At 30.6% G+C, this 16146-nt stretch overlaps 1 long non-coding RNA gene across 1 annotated transcript; it reads right to left on the bottom strand.

The window, feature by feature from the left end:
* Positions 1-2780: 2780 nt before the first annotated feature.
* Positions 2781-7339, bottom strand: LOC127866900 (uncharacterized). Its single transcript, XR_008043154.1, has 3 exons — positions 7263-7339; positions 6955-7117; positions 2781-6661 (listed from the first exon to the last, which is right to left on the bottom strand). It is a non-coding gene; the product is annotated as an uncharacterized LOC127866900 (long non-coding RNA).
* Between the last annotated feature and the right edge of the window lie 8807 nt (positions 7340-16146).

The raw sequence follows: 16146 nt of genomic DNA, 5'->3' as shown, positions 1-16146 counted from the left end.
GCTCGGCGCCCTTCGATTTATGCCTAGCTGGAGCACTGCAACCCCTACTATGATATTGTTTAATCAAATTTAATATAAAAATAGCGTACAATTACATTTAGCTACAATGACATAACATTTTCATATTACTGAGTACTCCTCAGAACAAAATTTGTCAAAGATTTTGTAGCAGCACAAATGAAACTAAAAAACACACTTGATTACATGTACTTTCTTTTGATACAAATGCATTCTTACTAGTACGTTAAACTGACATGTGATATTTGCACTGATCCGAGAATTAAAATGCGAACACGTGTAAAATAATATGAGTTAACTTAGAAAAAATAGTTGCTATTGTTCTTTTAGTTTTTCCTTTAAATCTTTGAGTTAATAAATGTTGCACCGAGTTACTTATTTAGTTTTAAAGGTATTTAGAAATTATCTAAGTTAAATTATTAATGCAATATTTTGTGAACTATGCATAAACTTTTTAAGAAAGCCGCCCATGCAATGTAAAAGCAATACTATGGAAGAAAACAGCTTATTTTTAGTATAAATATGTAATATTTTCTAAACTCTAAGAGAAAATTTACAAAGGGTATTTAAATTACCGGTACTGATTTTGTTATGACATTTGGGTTTCTTATAACAAATTAATCAGCCCTCTGTCCACTATTGTTTATTGGAAAATCCAGACAGAATCTATAAGAACCCCAGAATGAAACTCAAAGCATGTAACAAGTCCATTTACCCGAATAGACTACATTAGTATTGTTAAACTTGGTTGTGAGAGTATTACATAAAAAAATATCAGAGAATAATAGAATAAATAAACCAATAAATATTTGTAAAAAAACAACAACTGCATTTTAAATACACATCATTTCTTAGTTCTTTACAAAATTAATATCACCCTCTTGTAAATTTTAGTTTAAATTGATTGCAATTTGAAGTAATGTAACATTAACTTTTTAAAAGTGATATACATTTTTAATTTAAAAGTTGACTTGCATGTAGGTGTTTCCCTGTATCAATATTTTCTTACTGTGACTCAATAAAAAAAAACTTGGCAAAAAACTAAAGTAATAAAAGCCTTTCAATATAGGTAAGTGGCAAGGTAACACAATCATGTTTGACAGTTATTATTTACTTTACTTTATTCACACTTTTTCTTTAAATATATAATTATGTTGGTTGGTAAAGCAGATTCTTGATTTTCCAGCACTGAGCAGGATTTCTTAATTAATATAGGTCTCACAAGACTAGTACAAAAACAATGTGTTATTAATGCTGAATCTGTACAAATGTAAGAAAAGAACAAAAGATATAAGTAATATTCTTATTACTTTAAATAACAATAATAAGAAATAAGAGTATGCTCCATAGAAAATTTCATACATTAAACTTAAATTTAAAATATGACAAACATATAATTTATTTGAATTATAATGCTTATCAAGCCTTAACACACTGTGTATGTACAGCTCGTTGTCCGGCTTGCTTAAACCTTAACATTGGCTCTAAAATCTCAGTGCTTCCACCTAAAACATTGAAACTTCTTATGAAGCTGCACCTTGATGAGTTCTACATGCCACACCCATTTTTGGGTCACTAGGACAAAGGTCAGGGTCACTGTGACCTCTAATATTCTTCTGAAAAGCTTTCATTTATTCAAAACTTCACCCGCAGCCGAGCATTGGCATCCGCTATGCGGTGCTCTTGTTTGCCACTGTCCTCGGCACAAAACATGATATATCTGCATGTGCATACAACCAAATCAGTTATACTGTCACTTAATTATAGTAAATTTTAGTAAATTATAGGCTTTAAATTGTATTATGACACCACTCATGATGTGACTATTCAATTATACAATTACGGGACACATTATCTTCAAGAGAAATTCCAATACATCACCATATCATCTCAGATTTAAGGCAGATAATCTATTGTTTTTTTAACTGCCATTTTTACATATTTTTATTATTTTATGTTATGATGCATTGATCTTGTTTCTGAATTCACCAAGCAATATATTATCATGTAAAACTTTTGAAGAGAGATGTTATCTGATATTAAAATTATAAAATACAATAACTACAAAGTGAAAAAACTTCAGTTGAATACTGTGACAAACTAAAATTTGCCAAAGAGCAAAATTTTGATTAGATCTTAAATTAAATTAAATACAAGTATAAGAAAAGACTTTGCCTCTTGGATCCCAGTTCAGACTTGTAAAATCTGCAAATTTGCCCTTGGCCATATAGAATTGGGAACTAATTACCATCAAGTCATGTTAAAAGGAGTAGGGTGTAGCATGCTTTTATTTATCTCTTGAGCTTTCAAATGAATTTTATGGGTAATTTTCATACAACAAAACAGAAGTAGCAGATTTGTTTTCATGCATAACACATGATTCATACGAATGATATCATATAGTGTATTTTACCTTTGACTTTGAAGAATGACCTTGACTTTTCACCACTCAAAAGTTGCAGCTCCATGAGATACACATGCATGCCAAATATCAAGATGCTATCTTCAATATTGCAAAATTTATGACCAAGGTTAAGGTTTTCGACAGACACACACAACAGACAGACAGGCCAAAAACAATATGCCCCCCGATCATTCGATCCGGGGGAATAAAAGGTTATTTAAAGATGATTTTAATTCACTTAAGCATATAATTAAAAGAAAAAGTGCATTTAATGCACATTTCATGCAACAGTAATTGCATTGTATTTTTCTGCATTTAGTGTGCGTTCAATACACTTAAAAATGGAGACAAGACACACTTTTAACAGAAAGAATGTATTTGTTCAGCATTTTCCAGCATTAATAATCTTCTAGTGTAATTTTTATCATCACAATTACACTTTACTAGGAAATCAGTATGTTAACCCTTACCCACTCAGAGCTAAAGTGGAAATTGCTATGTGAAAACAACATAAAACCAGAACAGCTTGCGAGTAACTCACAGTCTGTTCTGGTTTTATGCTGTTTGCTTCCCATCAGTATCTAACGAATGGAGATGAAGCCTTTAAAACTTGAATTTAATATAAATAATAGTGAATACAATTTATACAGTACCTAATTAGTAGCATTAGGCCTTATATGGTATACTTGTGGTAGAAATAATGCATTTTGTATAATACAACACACCTGTCGATAATACCCGAAAGGGGGGTTAGACAGTATATATAGATAGATAGATACATTACTTAATCAATATAGCTTCCCATACAGTTCAATACAATGTTCAATTTAATACACAATGCAAAGTTGGAATATGACATCAAGCTTGGAATAATCTTTTCAATAATGTATAATATGCGGTTATAATTTGAAAGTGAAATAGACACTTGCATATAAAAACTGATTTTACATCAAAACTAATTGTTAAATTTGATTTTGTAAATACTCAAAAAATGATACAGTTTATAAATGCAGTCAAAATGATAAAATATGCAATTACTATAAATAATAATGTAAGAGAAACGCGCTTTGGTACTAAAAAACGAATGAATATTACAATTATACATTCTGAATATGTAATTAACAGTTTTGTCTAAGAAAATCACCAATTCTTTTCATATCAATGTACATGATTCTGGCATTGTTTGTGCAACTGTAAATAATATTCTATGCAGTGAAGTAAATTTTTCATTTTGAGATCATAAATTGTTGAATTTGGCACAGTAAATTGATATAAAATGTCCATCTAAGTCAAATTTAGTTTTAGATTTATGTTAGAAGATTCTAGAAAACCAGCCCAGGTACTCACAAAATTTAAAGGTATTAATTACGTTTATGGGATAAACATTAAAATGTGTTCCTTTGTAAAAAAAACTTATTTTTTTATGTACTTTTGAAACATTTAAATCTAAGTATGATCTCGGATACTGGAAATTTTAATCATTGAAGTTTTTAACACAAAGTGAATATCATTTCAACATTTGTGAGTTTCTTGATGATGTAAGTCCTGTATTTAATCTTACACACAATTGCCGGTGTATATTTTTGTTAGTAATGATTTCTGTGATAATTGTGAATAAGTAACATTTATATTTATCATTTGCATTTATTGATTCATTGGAACAATATAGACATACATTGCGCTTTGATGGTTATGTTCATTTAAGCCCAAAAAGTATGGTAGTTAAAACTTAAATAATACAGAAAGAAAGCACTATAAAACTGTTCTTTAAGAGATGTTAATTTTTATATTATATTTAATCATTCTAGAAGCACATACCAGTATATATTAAAAATATTATCAGAAAAATGTTAAAATATAGTGCTACATTTATGAGTAAAACAAGCAAATCCAGTTGCATAGAGCTGTTTATTGTTATTGTAACGATTTTCAATATACATATAGAGTGATAATAGCATTTCTTATATAATATGCAATATAAAATTGCAAAGATATTAAATATAAATGTCATGTTTTTACCAGGCATTTATTTTCTTGCAATGGATAAAGAAGTATCGATATTGATAGATGCAAAATGGAATAACATTGTCCACTTTTTACCTAAATTAGTTGGACTACACATAGTGTAACACATATGTATGCATTAAGGAAGTCATCATAATCAGAACTGATAAGTACCCAACATAAACATTAAGAATACACTATAAACACCTTGATATTGACCTGATTGCAAAAAAACAACATTAAAATGTAAAATCCGTCAAATTTGTTATAGTTTTTAAATACTCCACTTAACATGACATCGTCTTTCGCATTAAAATACATCTTTTTTAGACTATTTTCACAAAATGTGACCAGGAAACATCGGTATTTCTTATTCGATTTCAAGTTAATTAATTTTGGATTGATCAAATGTGAAAGGTCATGCAACTGTGTCATGTTTAAGGATAAAACATAGCATGTACTTGATTGAAAGATGTTGCCCAATTCTAGCAGGGACCTATACATACCTGTTTGTATAGTCCCTGTTCTTAATATATACTTTAAATTGCATGTTTATATAATGTATGTAATGGTGAATAAAAACAAACAAGTACTTTAAACATAGTTGTGAATAAATTCTTTCATGGTTCAGAGTGAAAATGGTTCTAATTGGCATCTCTCAGTCATTTAACCAGCCATACAACTACTACAACAACTATTTTGGTTCCCTGAAAACAAGACACTGCTGTTACTGTAGCCAAAATGATTAACCAAATGTAAGCGCAAGCATGTGGAATTGTTTTGAATGTATGAGAACATTTCAATGTCCATTCCTTTCCTGTTTTTCAAAATGTCACCGTTGTTATAATAACACAGTCAAGGCACTTGCAGGTTTACCGTTGCAACCTGCTCTACAGATTTCTTGCATGTACTTTTCAAGTGTTGTAGGTGGTTGCATATGAATAACTCTTGCAATCGAAGGCGCGTTTAGACCCATAACTAAGGCAACTGTTTCAAGCACTAAACAAACTTTTGGATTTTTCTTTCTAAGCTCAGAAATAATGTGAGCTTTCATTCTGTCCTTGTAGTTTTTGAGAAATTGTGCTACAATTCAATCTTCTGGTTGTGTACTGGATTCAGGACAATATGCATGTTTTCCTAGTTCATAGCAAACTAGTTAAAAGCAATAGCCTAGAGATTCCAAATTATCACAGTACATAATTTATGGTGACTATAAACTCAATATGTTGCTTTTTTAATTCAGGCAGCTCTTCATGCATTATCATATCATACTTTTCATATTTGTGAATATTTGGCATTCTTTCTTATTTTTCCCCAAACAATAAACCTCCTGGAACACCCATATAAATAGAATTACAAATAACGCTAATAAATCTCTTGGTTTTCTACACAGGAACATACAGACAAGAAATTCCAACATTCGCCAGCTGGCATACAAGACAATAGTTAGACCACAGGTTGAATATGCTTCTTCCGTATCGAGTCCTCACACTTTACAAAATATACAAAAAATTGAAAAAGTAAAGCGTCGAGCAGTCCGCTGGGTTAAGCATAATTATTCTCCATGTGACAGTGTCACCTCCATGCAACAGGAACTTGGTTGGCAGACCCTACAAGACAGACGAAATGACACTTAATTAATAATCTTTTTCAAAATTGTTCAATTGTTAGCCGTGCCGCTGCCGTCGTATATCGAGCGACCCACCAGATTCACTCGTCACATGCACCCCCTCTCTTTCAGACCGATCCATACCACTGCAAATTATTATAAGTTTTCATTTTTCCCAAGTTCTATTGTGATGTGAAACAACCTCCCTGCCACTACAGTATTACATCCTGATCTTGAAGGGTTTAAACGGTCCCTGCTTTCCCCATCTGCCCCTTGAACTCCGAGAGACATGTTTTTTATCAGCTTTAACCTTAAATCACTTCACCATGCATGATTAATACTTTTATCTTTCTCACTTATTCACTTTTAACACTTTTATCTTGCACTGACTGCGCACCTGTCAATAATACCCGCAAGGGGAGTTAGACAGTATAGATGGATAGATAGAAATATTAGGGCAGTCAGGGTTGGCTAATACTTTTGTGGTGTTCTTGAATTGGAGGCTTTCAATAAGGTTTTCTATAGCATTTGGTGTTGCTGTCGCTGTAAGTGCCAAGTGAGGTATTTTGGGAAACAAACATGTCAGGTCTCCAAGTCTGTTGAACGCTTTGCAGAAATCTGAACCCCTGTAAAAACAAGACACATTACAAAAATGATGTTGTTCTGTCGTAATTCCAGTAATCCATATTTAATTTATTTTATAACCACGGTTTTTGAATGAACTGGAAAATGCAATCAGAAAATTCAACTTTTTTCATTCTTTAAACAAGAAATGTGTCCATAGTTACTCAGAAATCTATGAATAATAAACAGTCAGATATATTTATGAAAAGTCGCTAGGTGTGGAATTAGCAAATTGCTTATTGTCATTCAACACAATATAACAATCGTGGTAAAGATCGCGAAAACATCTTACTACCTGAAAAATAATGCTTTTTCCTGAGCCAGTTAGGAGAACTGCGATCGTATCTTTCAAATCATAAAGACTCTTTAGGGCTTTCAATTGGTAGTCGCTAAAACTAAACTCTATCTTCAGCTTGCTCGTCGCATATTCTAGATCAGACTTGAAATCCATTTTAACTCTGAAATGTAAACAATACCATGCAATATACCGTTTACCGTTAAAGTCAACTTATCATTTATTATGTAATTATATATAATTCAATTGCTTGTTTTTGCATAAAAAAATAATAAGAAAATGATTTGGAATGGTAATAATGCGTTTACCCTCTATGTATTGCATCACTATTTTTATGCGTAGTATATCGCCTTATGACGCAGGCGGATCACGCGTTGGGTCAATCTGAACGCATCGGACAGTGGGCTACGATATGGCGGAATTGTCCGAGGAGTCCCGATTGGCGTTGGCAATCGTGATACATCGGCTATCTCGGATTCCTCCGTAAGATAGGCCTCGTGGCTAACGGTCGCCATCTTGCCTTGTATTACTACTTTACTACCCAAAAGGTTATCAGTCTATTGTTATGAGGCTTTAAACGATGCGCGTTGAACTAGCGCCAAACTTTTTACCGAAACTTTGATATTAAGAGCCCTATAAACGTTCATTTGTGTTGCATTTTGACCTATTATCCAAATGATTTACTTTTCTATTATTATTTAATCACCATATTTTCCATTTTTTAAGATGCAATTACGGTATTTACAAAACCAACCAAACCGAAAGTGAAACTGTATGCATTACGTTACGCTATGTAAACATTAAATATATGTTCAGTTTGAGGAAGCGAATCGATCAGAGACGATAGAATATGTATGCAATACAGACTAGACTATCATTGCCGATTGTAGTACTGGCTAAAAAATACCTTTGATGACAGTTCATGTATAGAACGTTAATCAAAATAGTGACCATAAATCACTACAAATGTCTGGGTTGATCATTAATATAATTAATGCACGTTTCTGATATAATTACCTGCATCTGGTTGTAAATACCATGAAATTGATAAATTAAAACGTTTTTTCATAAATTAACATTTCATGTGTTATTATTATCATTTAGGTAATTTAGAATCATATCATTATCATCATTTACTATTCTTAAAATTGAAAAAAGCTTATATTATCATTATTACTTTAAATATGAATTTTTTAATTTTACTCATTATTTTTATAAATTTCCACATTTGCTTGATTCAAAATAAAATGTATGAATAAGGGTTTCAGTTTTTAGTTTTAACCTATTTTTAGTTCCACTAAATTTAAAGTACTAACTACGTACATGTTTTTGAAATGCTCTTGAGTTCGTTTCCTGGGCCTAGAACCAGTACTTTGGTGTCTCTTGGAGATTTCTTAAGAATGCTCCCACACTGGGGATCAAACCAGTGACCTCCAAATCATAAGGTGGACACCACATCCGTTACACATCAGCGACCTTTAATTATTTTAGTATTGCAGCATTACATAATATAATGTTGCTACATAATATTGGAAAATGATTTATGTGCAGTACTAAATAAATCTAAATGCATACAATTTTAATTGTGTATATTGTGTGATTATTAGTTACAAATTCACTTTTAACAGGTATACTGGTATACAGGGAAAAGTCTCGATTTTTTACTATATACTATATATATATACTAACGTTAGTATATATAGTATATAGTAACAAGAGCTGCCACAATATGATGACTTATGCCCCATATAAACGCTTGATAGAAGTTATGAGCTTTTTTCGAAACCTAAACGCAGATTTCGAAACCTAAACGCGGACCCTAAGTTCAAGGTCAAGGTCACAGGGGTCAAAATTTGTGTGCGTATGGAAAGGCCTTGTCCATAGACACATGCATACCAAATATTAAGGTTATATCTCATGGGACATAGAAGTATTGAGCATTTTTCAAAACCTAAACGCAGATTTCAGAACCTAAACGCGGACCCTAACTTCAAGGTCAAGGTCACAGGGGTAAAAAATTGGGTGCGTATGGAAAGGCCTTGTCAATATACACATGCATACCAAATATGAAGGTTATATCTCAAGGGAAATAGAAGTTATAACATTTTTTGAAATCTAAACGCAGATTTTGAAATCTAAACGCGGACCCTAAGTTCAAGGTCAAGGTCACAGGGGTAAAATTTGTGAGCGTATGGAAAGGCCTTGTCCATATACACATGCATACCAAATATGAAGGTTATATCTCAAGGGACATAGAAGTTATGAGCATGTTTCGAAACCTAAACGCAAAGTGTGACAGAAAGACGGACAGACGGACAGTCCGATCACTATATGCCCCCTTTAATTCGAAGGGGGGCATAAAAAATCGAGACTTTTCCCTGTGTACTTGATTATGAAAGACTGATAAGCATAACATTGACAACTCATCTCCCCAATGATACATGTACTTTGGTGTGGCTCATTCTCAGAACAAACCCACAGTCTGTGAGAAAACTACAGTGTAAAAAGACCACTAAAGTGTTACAATTATGGCTGACCAAGCAAATGTTATCATTTAAAACAAAGAAAACTTCCAGTTCAATATAGATGTTATACCAATTATGGCATTGACCAACACAGAACATAATTCTAAGGTTGAATTTCCCAAAATTGACTGTTACAATTGGATACTGTTTTAATCTTCACTCTACTTTGTCTGAAAATAAAAGTCTTAAATGATGTAATAGAATCATACATATTTAATTTTCAGTTTACAAGTATATATATATATACATATATTATAATATCTTTTATCAATGGTCAATAAATTTTAGTTTAACTAATATACATGTATATACACATGTTTATGCTTTGATTTGTTTCTATTGAAGCCAAATTAATATCCCATTTCATAAATTAATATCACAGCAGTATTCCTAGTTTGTCTGCAAGAACTGCAGAAATTAGGGATAATTAGTTTACTGACTCAGCCTTAATCTTAATATATTATAATTGTTAAAACAGATTTGGATGTTTATAATACAATTGAAGATGCATCAAGATTAAAAAATGATACATGTATAAATTAATGAAGAATCAATAACAATCATAAACTGTGCAATTTTTTTTCATTGTGTGAAAGGATATGAAGTAACTGTGTGTTTTTGAAATATGATTTATGTGAATTTTAATAAATATATAAATATTTGGTGATTTTTTCAGATAAAACAGTTAATTACATATTAAGAATGTATTATATTAATATTCATTCGATTTTTTAGTACAAAAAGCACTTATCTGGCATTTGTATTTATAGTAATTGCATATTTTATCATTCTGACAGCATTTATAAACTGTGTTCATGCAAGCATGGACACGGTTTCATTGTTTGAGTATTTAAAAAATCAAATTAAAAATTTAGTTTTGATGTAAAATCAGTTTTCATATGGAAGTGTCTATTTCACTTATAAATTAAAACAGCATATTATACATTATTGAAAATATTATTTCAAGCTTGATGTCATATTCCAACTTTGCATAGTGTAGTTAATCGAACATTGTATTGAACTGTATGGGAAGCTATATTTTTTAAGAAATGTATGTTGTATTTACTAGTATACACAATGCATTATTTCTACCACAAGTAGACCATATAAGGCCTACTGCTACTAAATAGGCACTGGTATGAATTTGACACTGTATTTGATGCACATACAAAACTTCAAATATTAATACACAGTATTTTTCCAAGGTTTTGTACGACGTTTTTTGCAAAAGAGTGTCTTAATGCATTTGAAAATATACTTAAAACAAACTTAAAATGATTTTAACATACCTTTTTCCTGGTAAAGTGTATTTTGGATGATAAAAAATACACTTGAAGAGTATTAATGCTGGAAAAATGCAGAAAAAAACAACTTTTTTTCTGTTAGAAGTGTATCTTGTCTGCATTTTTAAGTGTATTAAATGCACATTAAATGCAGATAAATACAATGCCAATACTGTTACATGTAATGGACATTAAATACACTTTTTTCATGTAATTAAATGCTTTAGTGAACTGAAATAATCTTTTAATAACGTTTTAACAATTTTTAATACCTTTTTATATAAATTTTATTTTGAAATGTGACACTTAAATGATTTTTGCACCACTATTTAGATATATAATTTGTGCTCATATGCTTTATCATTACACTATATAATATAATTTGTTGTATGAAAATTACCCGTACAATTCATGTGAAAGCTAAAGAGATAAATAGCAGAGTTCTACACCCTGCTCCTTTTTACATGACTTGATGGTATTTAGTCCCCAATTTTACATGGCCAAGGGCAAATGTGCAGATTTGACAAAACAGGCTTAACTGGGATCCCATAGGCAGACTTTCATCTTACTTGTATTTAAAGGGGCCTTTTCACGTATTGGTACATTGACCAAATTTTAAACAGTTGTTTCAGATTCGCAAATTTTCGATTTAGTTATGATATTTATGAGGAAACAGTAATACTTAACATTTACCATGCTCTAATATAGCTATTACATGCATCTTTTGACAATTTAAAAACTTGAAAATTATAAAGCGTTGCAACGCCAAACAATTGAATAATTTGGAGAGTTCTGTTTTGTGTTATATTTTGTGAAACTACGAGGATTACTTATATATAGTAATAAAATACATCGTGCATTGTATGCGGAAGGTTGGGCGAGGGGTCTAAGTACGTGACATTTTACGCCAGAACTCCAGGGGTCAGTGGTTCAAGCCCTGTTGAGAGTTACTTTTTTTTCTTTTTTGAATTTTATTCTTAATTTTTTACTGGAGCTTTTTAGAGCAAATGTTTACATTTATCAATAGAAAGCATTTAATGACAAACTACAAAACATGCCAAAATCTGTGAAAAGGCCCCTTTAATTTAATTCATGATCGGAATTGCTATTTGGCAAATCTTCAGTGGTCACAGTATTCAACTGAATTTTTTCACTTTGTAGTGATTATATTTTCATTATTTACCAGACAACATCTCTCTTCAAAAGTTTAACATGATTGCTTTGTTAATTTAGAAACAAGATCAATAAAATAAATAACATAAAATGAAAAAATATGTCATAGTAAAAATGGCAGCAAAAAAGCACTAGATTATGTGCCTTTAATCTGAGATGATATGGTGATGTATTGGAATTTCTCATAAATAATGTGTCCCATAGTTGTAACTTGTATAATTGTATAGTCGCATGCATGAGTGGTGTCAATGTCACAATACCAATTAAAGCCTATAATTTACTAAAAAAATGTGAAGTTTGATGTGTGGTTTTTTTGTCAAGATTTGTTATATATAACATATATATATATATTGTTGAAAAGTTAACATGCAATAAAGTTACTGTAATTAAGTGACAGTAAGTTTTACTGATTTGATTGGATGCATATGCAGATATATCATGGTTTGTGCAGAGGACAGTAGCAAAAAAACAATTAAGTGCTTTATCCATAGGATGACATATGCCAGCGATAAACGCTTTGATAGAAGTTATGAGCATTTTTCGAAACCTAAACGCATTTTTCAAAACCTAAACGCGGACCCTAAGTTTAAGATCAAGGTCAAAGGGGTCAACATTTGTGTGCGTATGGAAAGGCCTTGTCCATATACACATGCATACCAAATATGAATATTTCATCTGAAGCGACATAGAAGTTATGAGCATTTTTGGAAACCTAAACGCTAAGTGTGACAGACAGACAGACAGACGGACAGTGCGATCATTATATGCCCTCCTTCGGGGGCATAAACATGTGTTTCACATTGTTTTGGTAAATTAGAAATGTAGTTATTAAAAAAAACAGAATCATCAATTATTATTGTTATTGATTATAAAGTGTTGCTGGCATATTGGATGTGTTCATCTAGCTATTAGAACGTCCCTGTTTTATTCCCACTGGCACTAAGTGAGGGTTCTCAAAATCTTTAAACAAAATGAATAAATACAGATAGGATCGAGAAAACCTTGTTGATAGGGGGGCTAAACACCTGAAATCAAAGCGAACCAGGTTAAAGGCAGAGGTCAAATAAATCAGAGGCAGCATGAGCCTGCTATAATCTGAACAAGTATTACTCAGGAAACTGGCTTTAGTGTCTTACTAAGCTTTAGAATTTAAGTTTCAGTGCAATCTATCTAAAATAAATTGGTTAAAATATATGATAATTTGTAAAAAAATAAACATTCTGCACAAATTCAATTATTTACTTTACCTGTGTGCAGGAATTATTTCAGTGTTGATGGTTTGTGAACTATGTCAAAAGCACCATAGCTATGAAACACGTGTATTTGTAATATTGCAATGTTCCACAGAAATGATGCTGATGATAATTCTACACGATGATGAATTATTAGATATATTTCTAAATTCCATTTCCACCAACAATTCCACTACCAGTTCAAATGCGTTCGTAGATCTACACAGTTGAACATAACACTATTCCATTCAACAACCGTGGCGGGTGGCAGACGTTTCTCCCCCAAGACGTTTCCTCCCCAGACGTTTCCTCCCAAAACGTTTCACCCCCAATATGGGGGTGAAACGTCTGCATAATATGTAAATGTATATTAGCAACAGTTATTTGTAATAAAGTGAAAATAAAGTATTAGTATTTTAATTGAGTGCATTTTATGTGTAAAAAAATGATGTTAGTTGAGTCCTGACTAATTGAAATATTAATTAATGATTTTATATGGTTGCCTCTAACAAATTTAACAATTAAATAGATCTAATTATACTTGATTTTATAAGTGCCTTAAATTGTTCTTGCATTAATTAAGCTCATTGAAAAATTGAGTAAAATCAAAGCTTTGATGTTCTTTGATGGTCATTTTAAATGGAAAAGTATGTTACAAATTAAAATAATTATAACTATTGTATTAATCAATTGAGTAAAAGCACACCTTTGATGTTCTTTGATGGTCATAGATGGTCATTGTAAGTGGAATGGTATGCTACAAATTAAACAATTATAACTATTGTATAAATCAATTGAGTAAACAAACACCTTTTTTTTGATGATCATTTTAAGTGGAATGGTATGTTACAAAGTAAAGAATTACTATTATTGAATTAATGAAATCATGTTGCTACAAACATTTCTATAATTTAAGTTTAATAAGATATTTTCCATTACTTGTTCATTAACAGTGATTGAATTTTTTTCATTTAAAGTGTATTTTTGCACGGCATGGACACAGTTTCATTTTATGAGGATTTTTTTTTTAATTAATAAAAAATCCAGTTTTGAAGTAAAATCAATTTAAATAATGCTATTATAATCAGAAAATTTAAAGACGGAAAAATGTTTATTATTTTTATAAAACATCTTTGTGCTTCTCGTGAAAGTTTAACAAAATGTCACTTACGCTACTTTTTACATTCAGAAAATGACATGCGTTTGTTATGTCAATTTCGAAAATTGGATAAAAACATTATTTTTACCAAAAAGGTTGACTTAATATTTTATCAGTTGATGTATTTCACCTTAATAAACACAAAATTGGAAAAAAGTAAAAATGTATAAAATGTATAAAAATGTCAGTTACATGATTTATTACATTCAGTAAGCGATATGTTTTAATTATAATTTGTAAAATTAGATAAATACAACATATAAAACTGCATATTATGCACTTTTGATAAAACACAATTTATTCCCAAATTGATGTCTTATTCCCAATTCACATAATGCAGTGTTATAATGAAAATAAGCCATAAGTTATGATTTTTAAGAATGAATAATAACTATAACATATTTTTATTTTGAGTAAATAAAGTTGTTATATGACATTAAAATTATAATTTATTACAGCCAGTATTGAATTGTAGTTCTCAAAAATAATTTTGATAAATAACTATCAGTGTGTCATAGATCTTTATTAATACCATTTACCTTCCAATTTAAAAATTAATTTAATTTGAAGCCAAAAAAATGTGACAGCATTTTCATCATTTGGCTGATATTAAATAACAACCACACCTACCATTATACAAGATATTAGGCACTTAGGGTGCAATAAACAAGCATTGATTAGATTAGCAAGTGTAGTACAACAGATAACCGCTAGATTATGGGTGCAATATACAGGCCCTTTAATCAGCATTGATGAGATTAGGTGACAGGGGGATAAGATGAGATTAGCACATTATTATGCAAAAAAAAAACGTTTTTACTGTATTAAATATTATTAATGAATAGATTTGATTTGACTTAATTGATAGTTTTATATATGGAACAGAACAGAACAGATAGTTTATTCATATAACTTGAACATTTACAGTTCATCGTTACATATACAAAACTGACAATATAATAAGCAATAAGCACATGCATAGTAATGCGAAAGTGACCAAACTAGTACATTAAAAGGTGTTATATATAATATACAATTAGTTTGTTTAACAGTATACAATTTATGAAATATTTTATTATTCGTACATAGCGATTTATATATAATTGGTATCGCCCTAGTTCCCCGTATACAGCTGAATTAGCGGTACTCATTTTGACACCCAGTATTCGTTTCAAAAATCTTCTGTGAACTCTTCGCAATTAAAGAAATCCGACAACGTCCCCATATGTCTTACACATAATTTCACTTCATCATACATAGACCGAATAATTTTTAACAATCTACCGTTTATTTCGCTCTTAATAAGCTTGTACCATAGTCCGTTTCAATATATTGAATCATAACATTTCATAAGGTCGATATAGCAACAGTATAGTTTCTTTTTAGAACTAAATGATTATCTATAAAAGCCTTTAGTAGGAAAATAGCATCCACAGTGCTATAATTGGTTTTGAATCCAAACTATGGTAGTCATAGATGCATCTGTTGTATTTCACAGTGACATCCAATCATTTTATTATATACATACATATAAATGCATGAAAAAATATAATTGTTGACAATTATATAGTTTATTTATTTATCATATTTAACTGTTACAAGGAAAACAGTTTTGAAATAAATATAAATGTGATTTAACCATTTAATCAATTCACCAATTGACCATATTTAATTGGATTAATTGGATTAAAAACAACTACAGTTCCTCAACACTTATGATTTACATGCATTCCATTCACAGTTAAACCAAACAAATAATCGAACAAGCTGCTTCATAAATAAAGTTAATTGAAAACTTCATAAACAAAATAATTATTTTG

Source organism: Dreissena polymorpha, chromosome 2, assembly GCF_020536995.1.
Source record: "Dreissena polymorpha isolate Duluth1 chromosome 2, UMN_Dpol_1.0, whole genome shotgun sequence".
Classification (NCBI taxonomy): domain Eukaryota; kingdom Metazoa; phylum Mollusca; class Bivalvia; order Myida; family Dreissenidae; genus Dreissena; species Dreissena polymorpha.
This window is presented reverse-complemented; position numbering and strand designations above follow the sequence as displayed.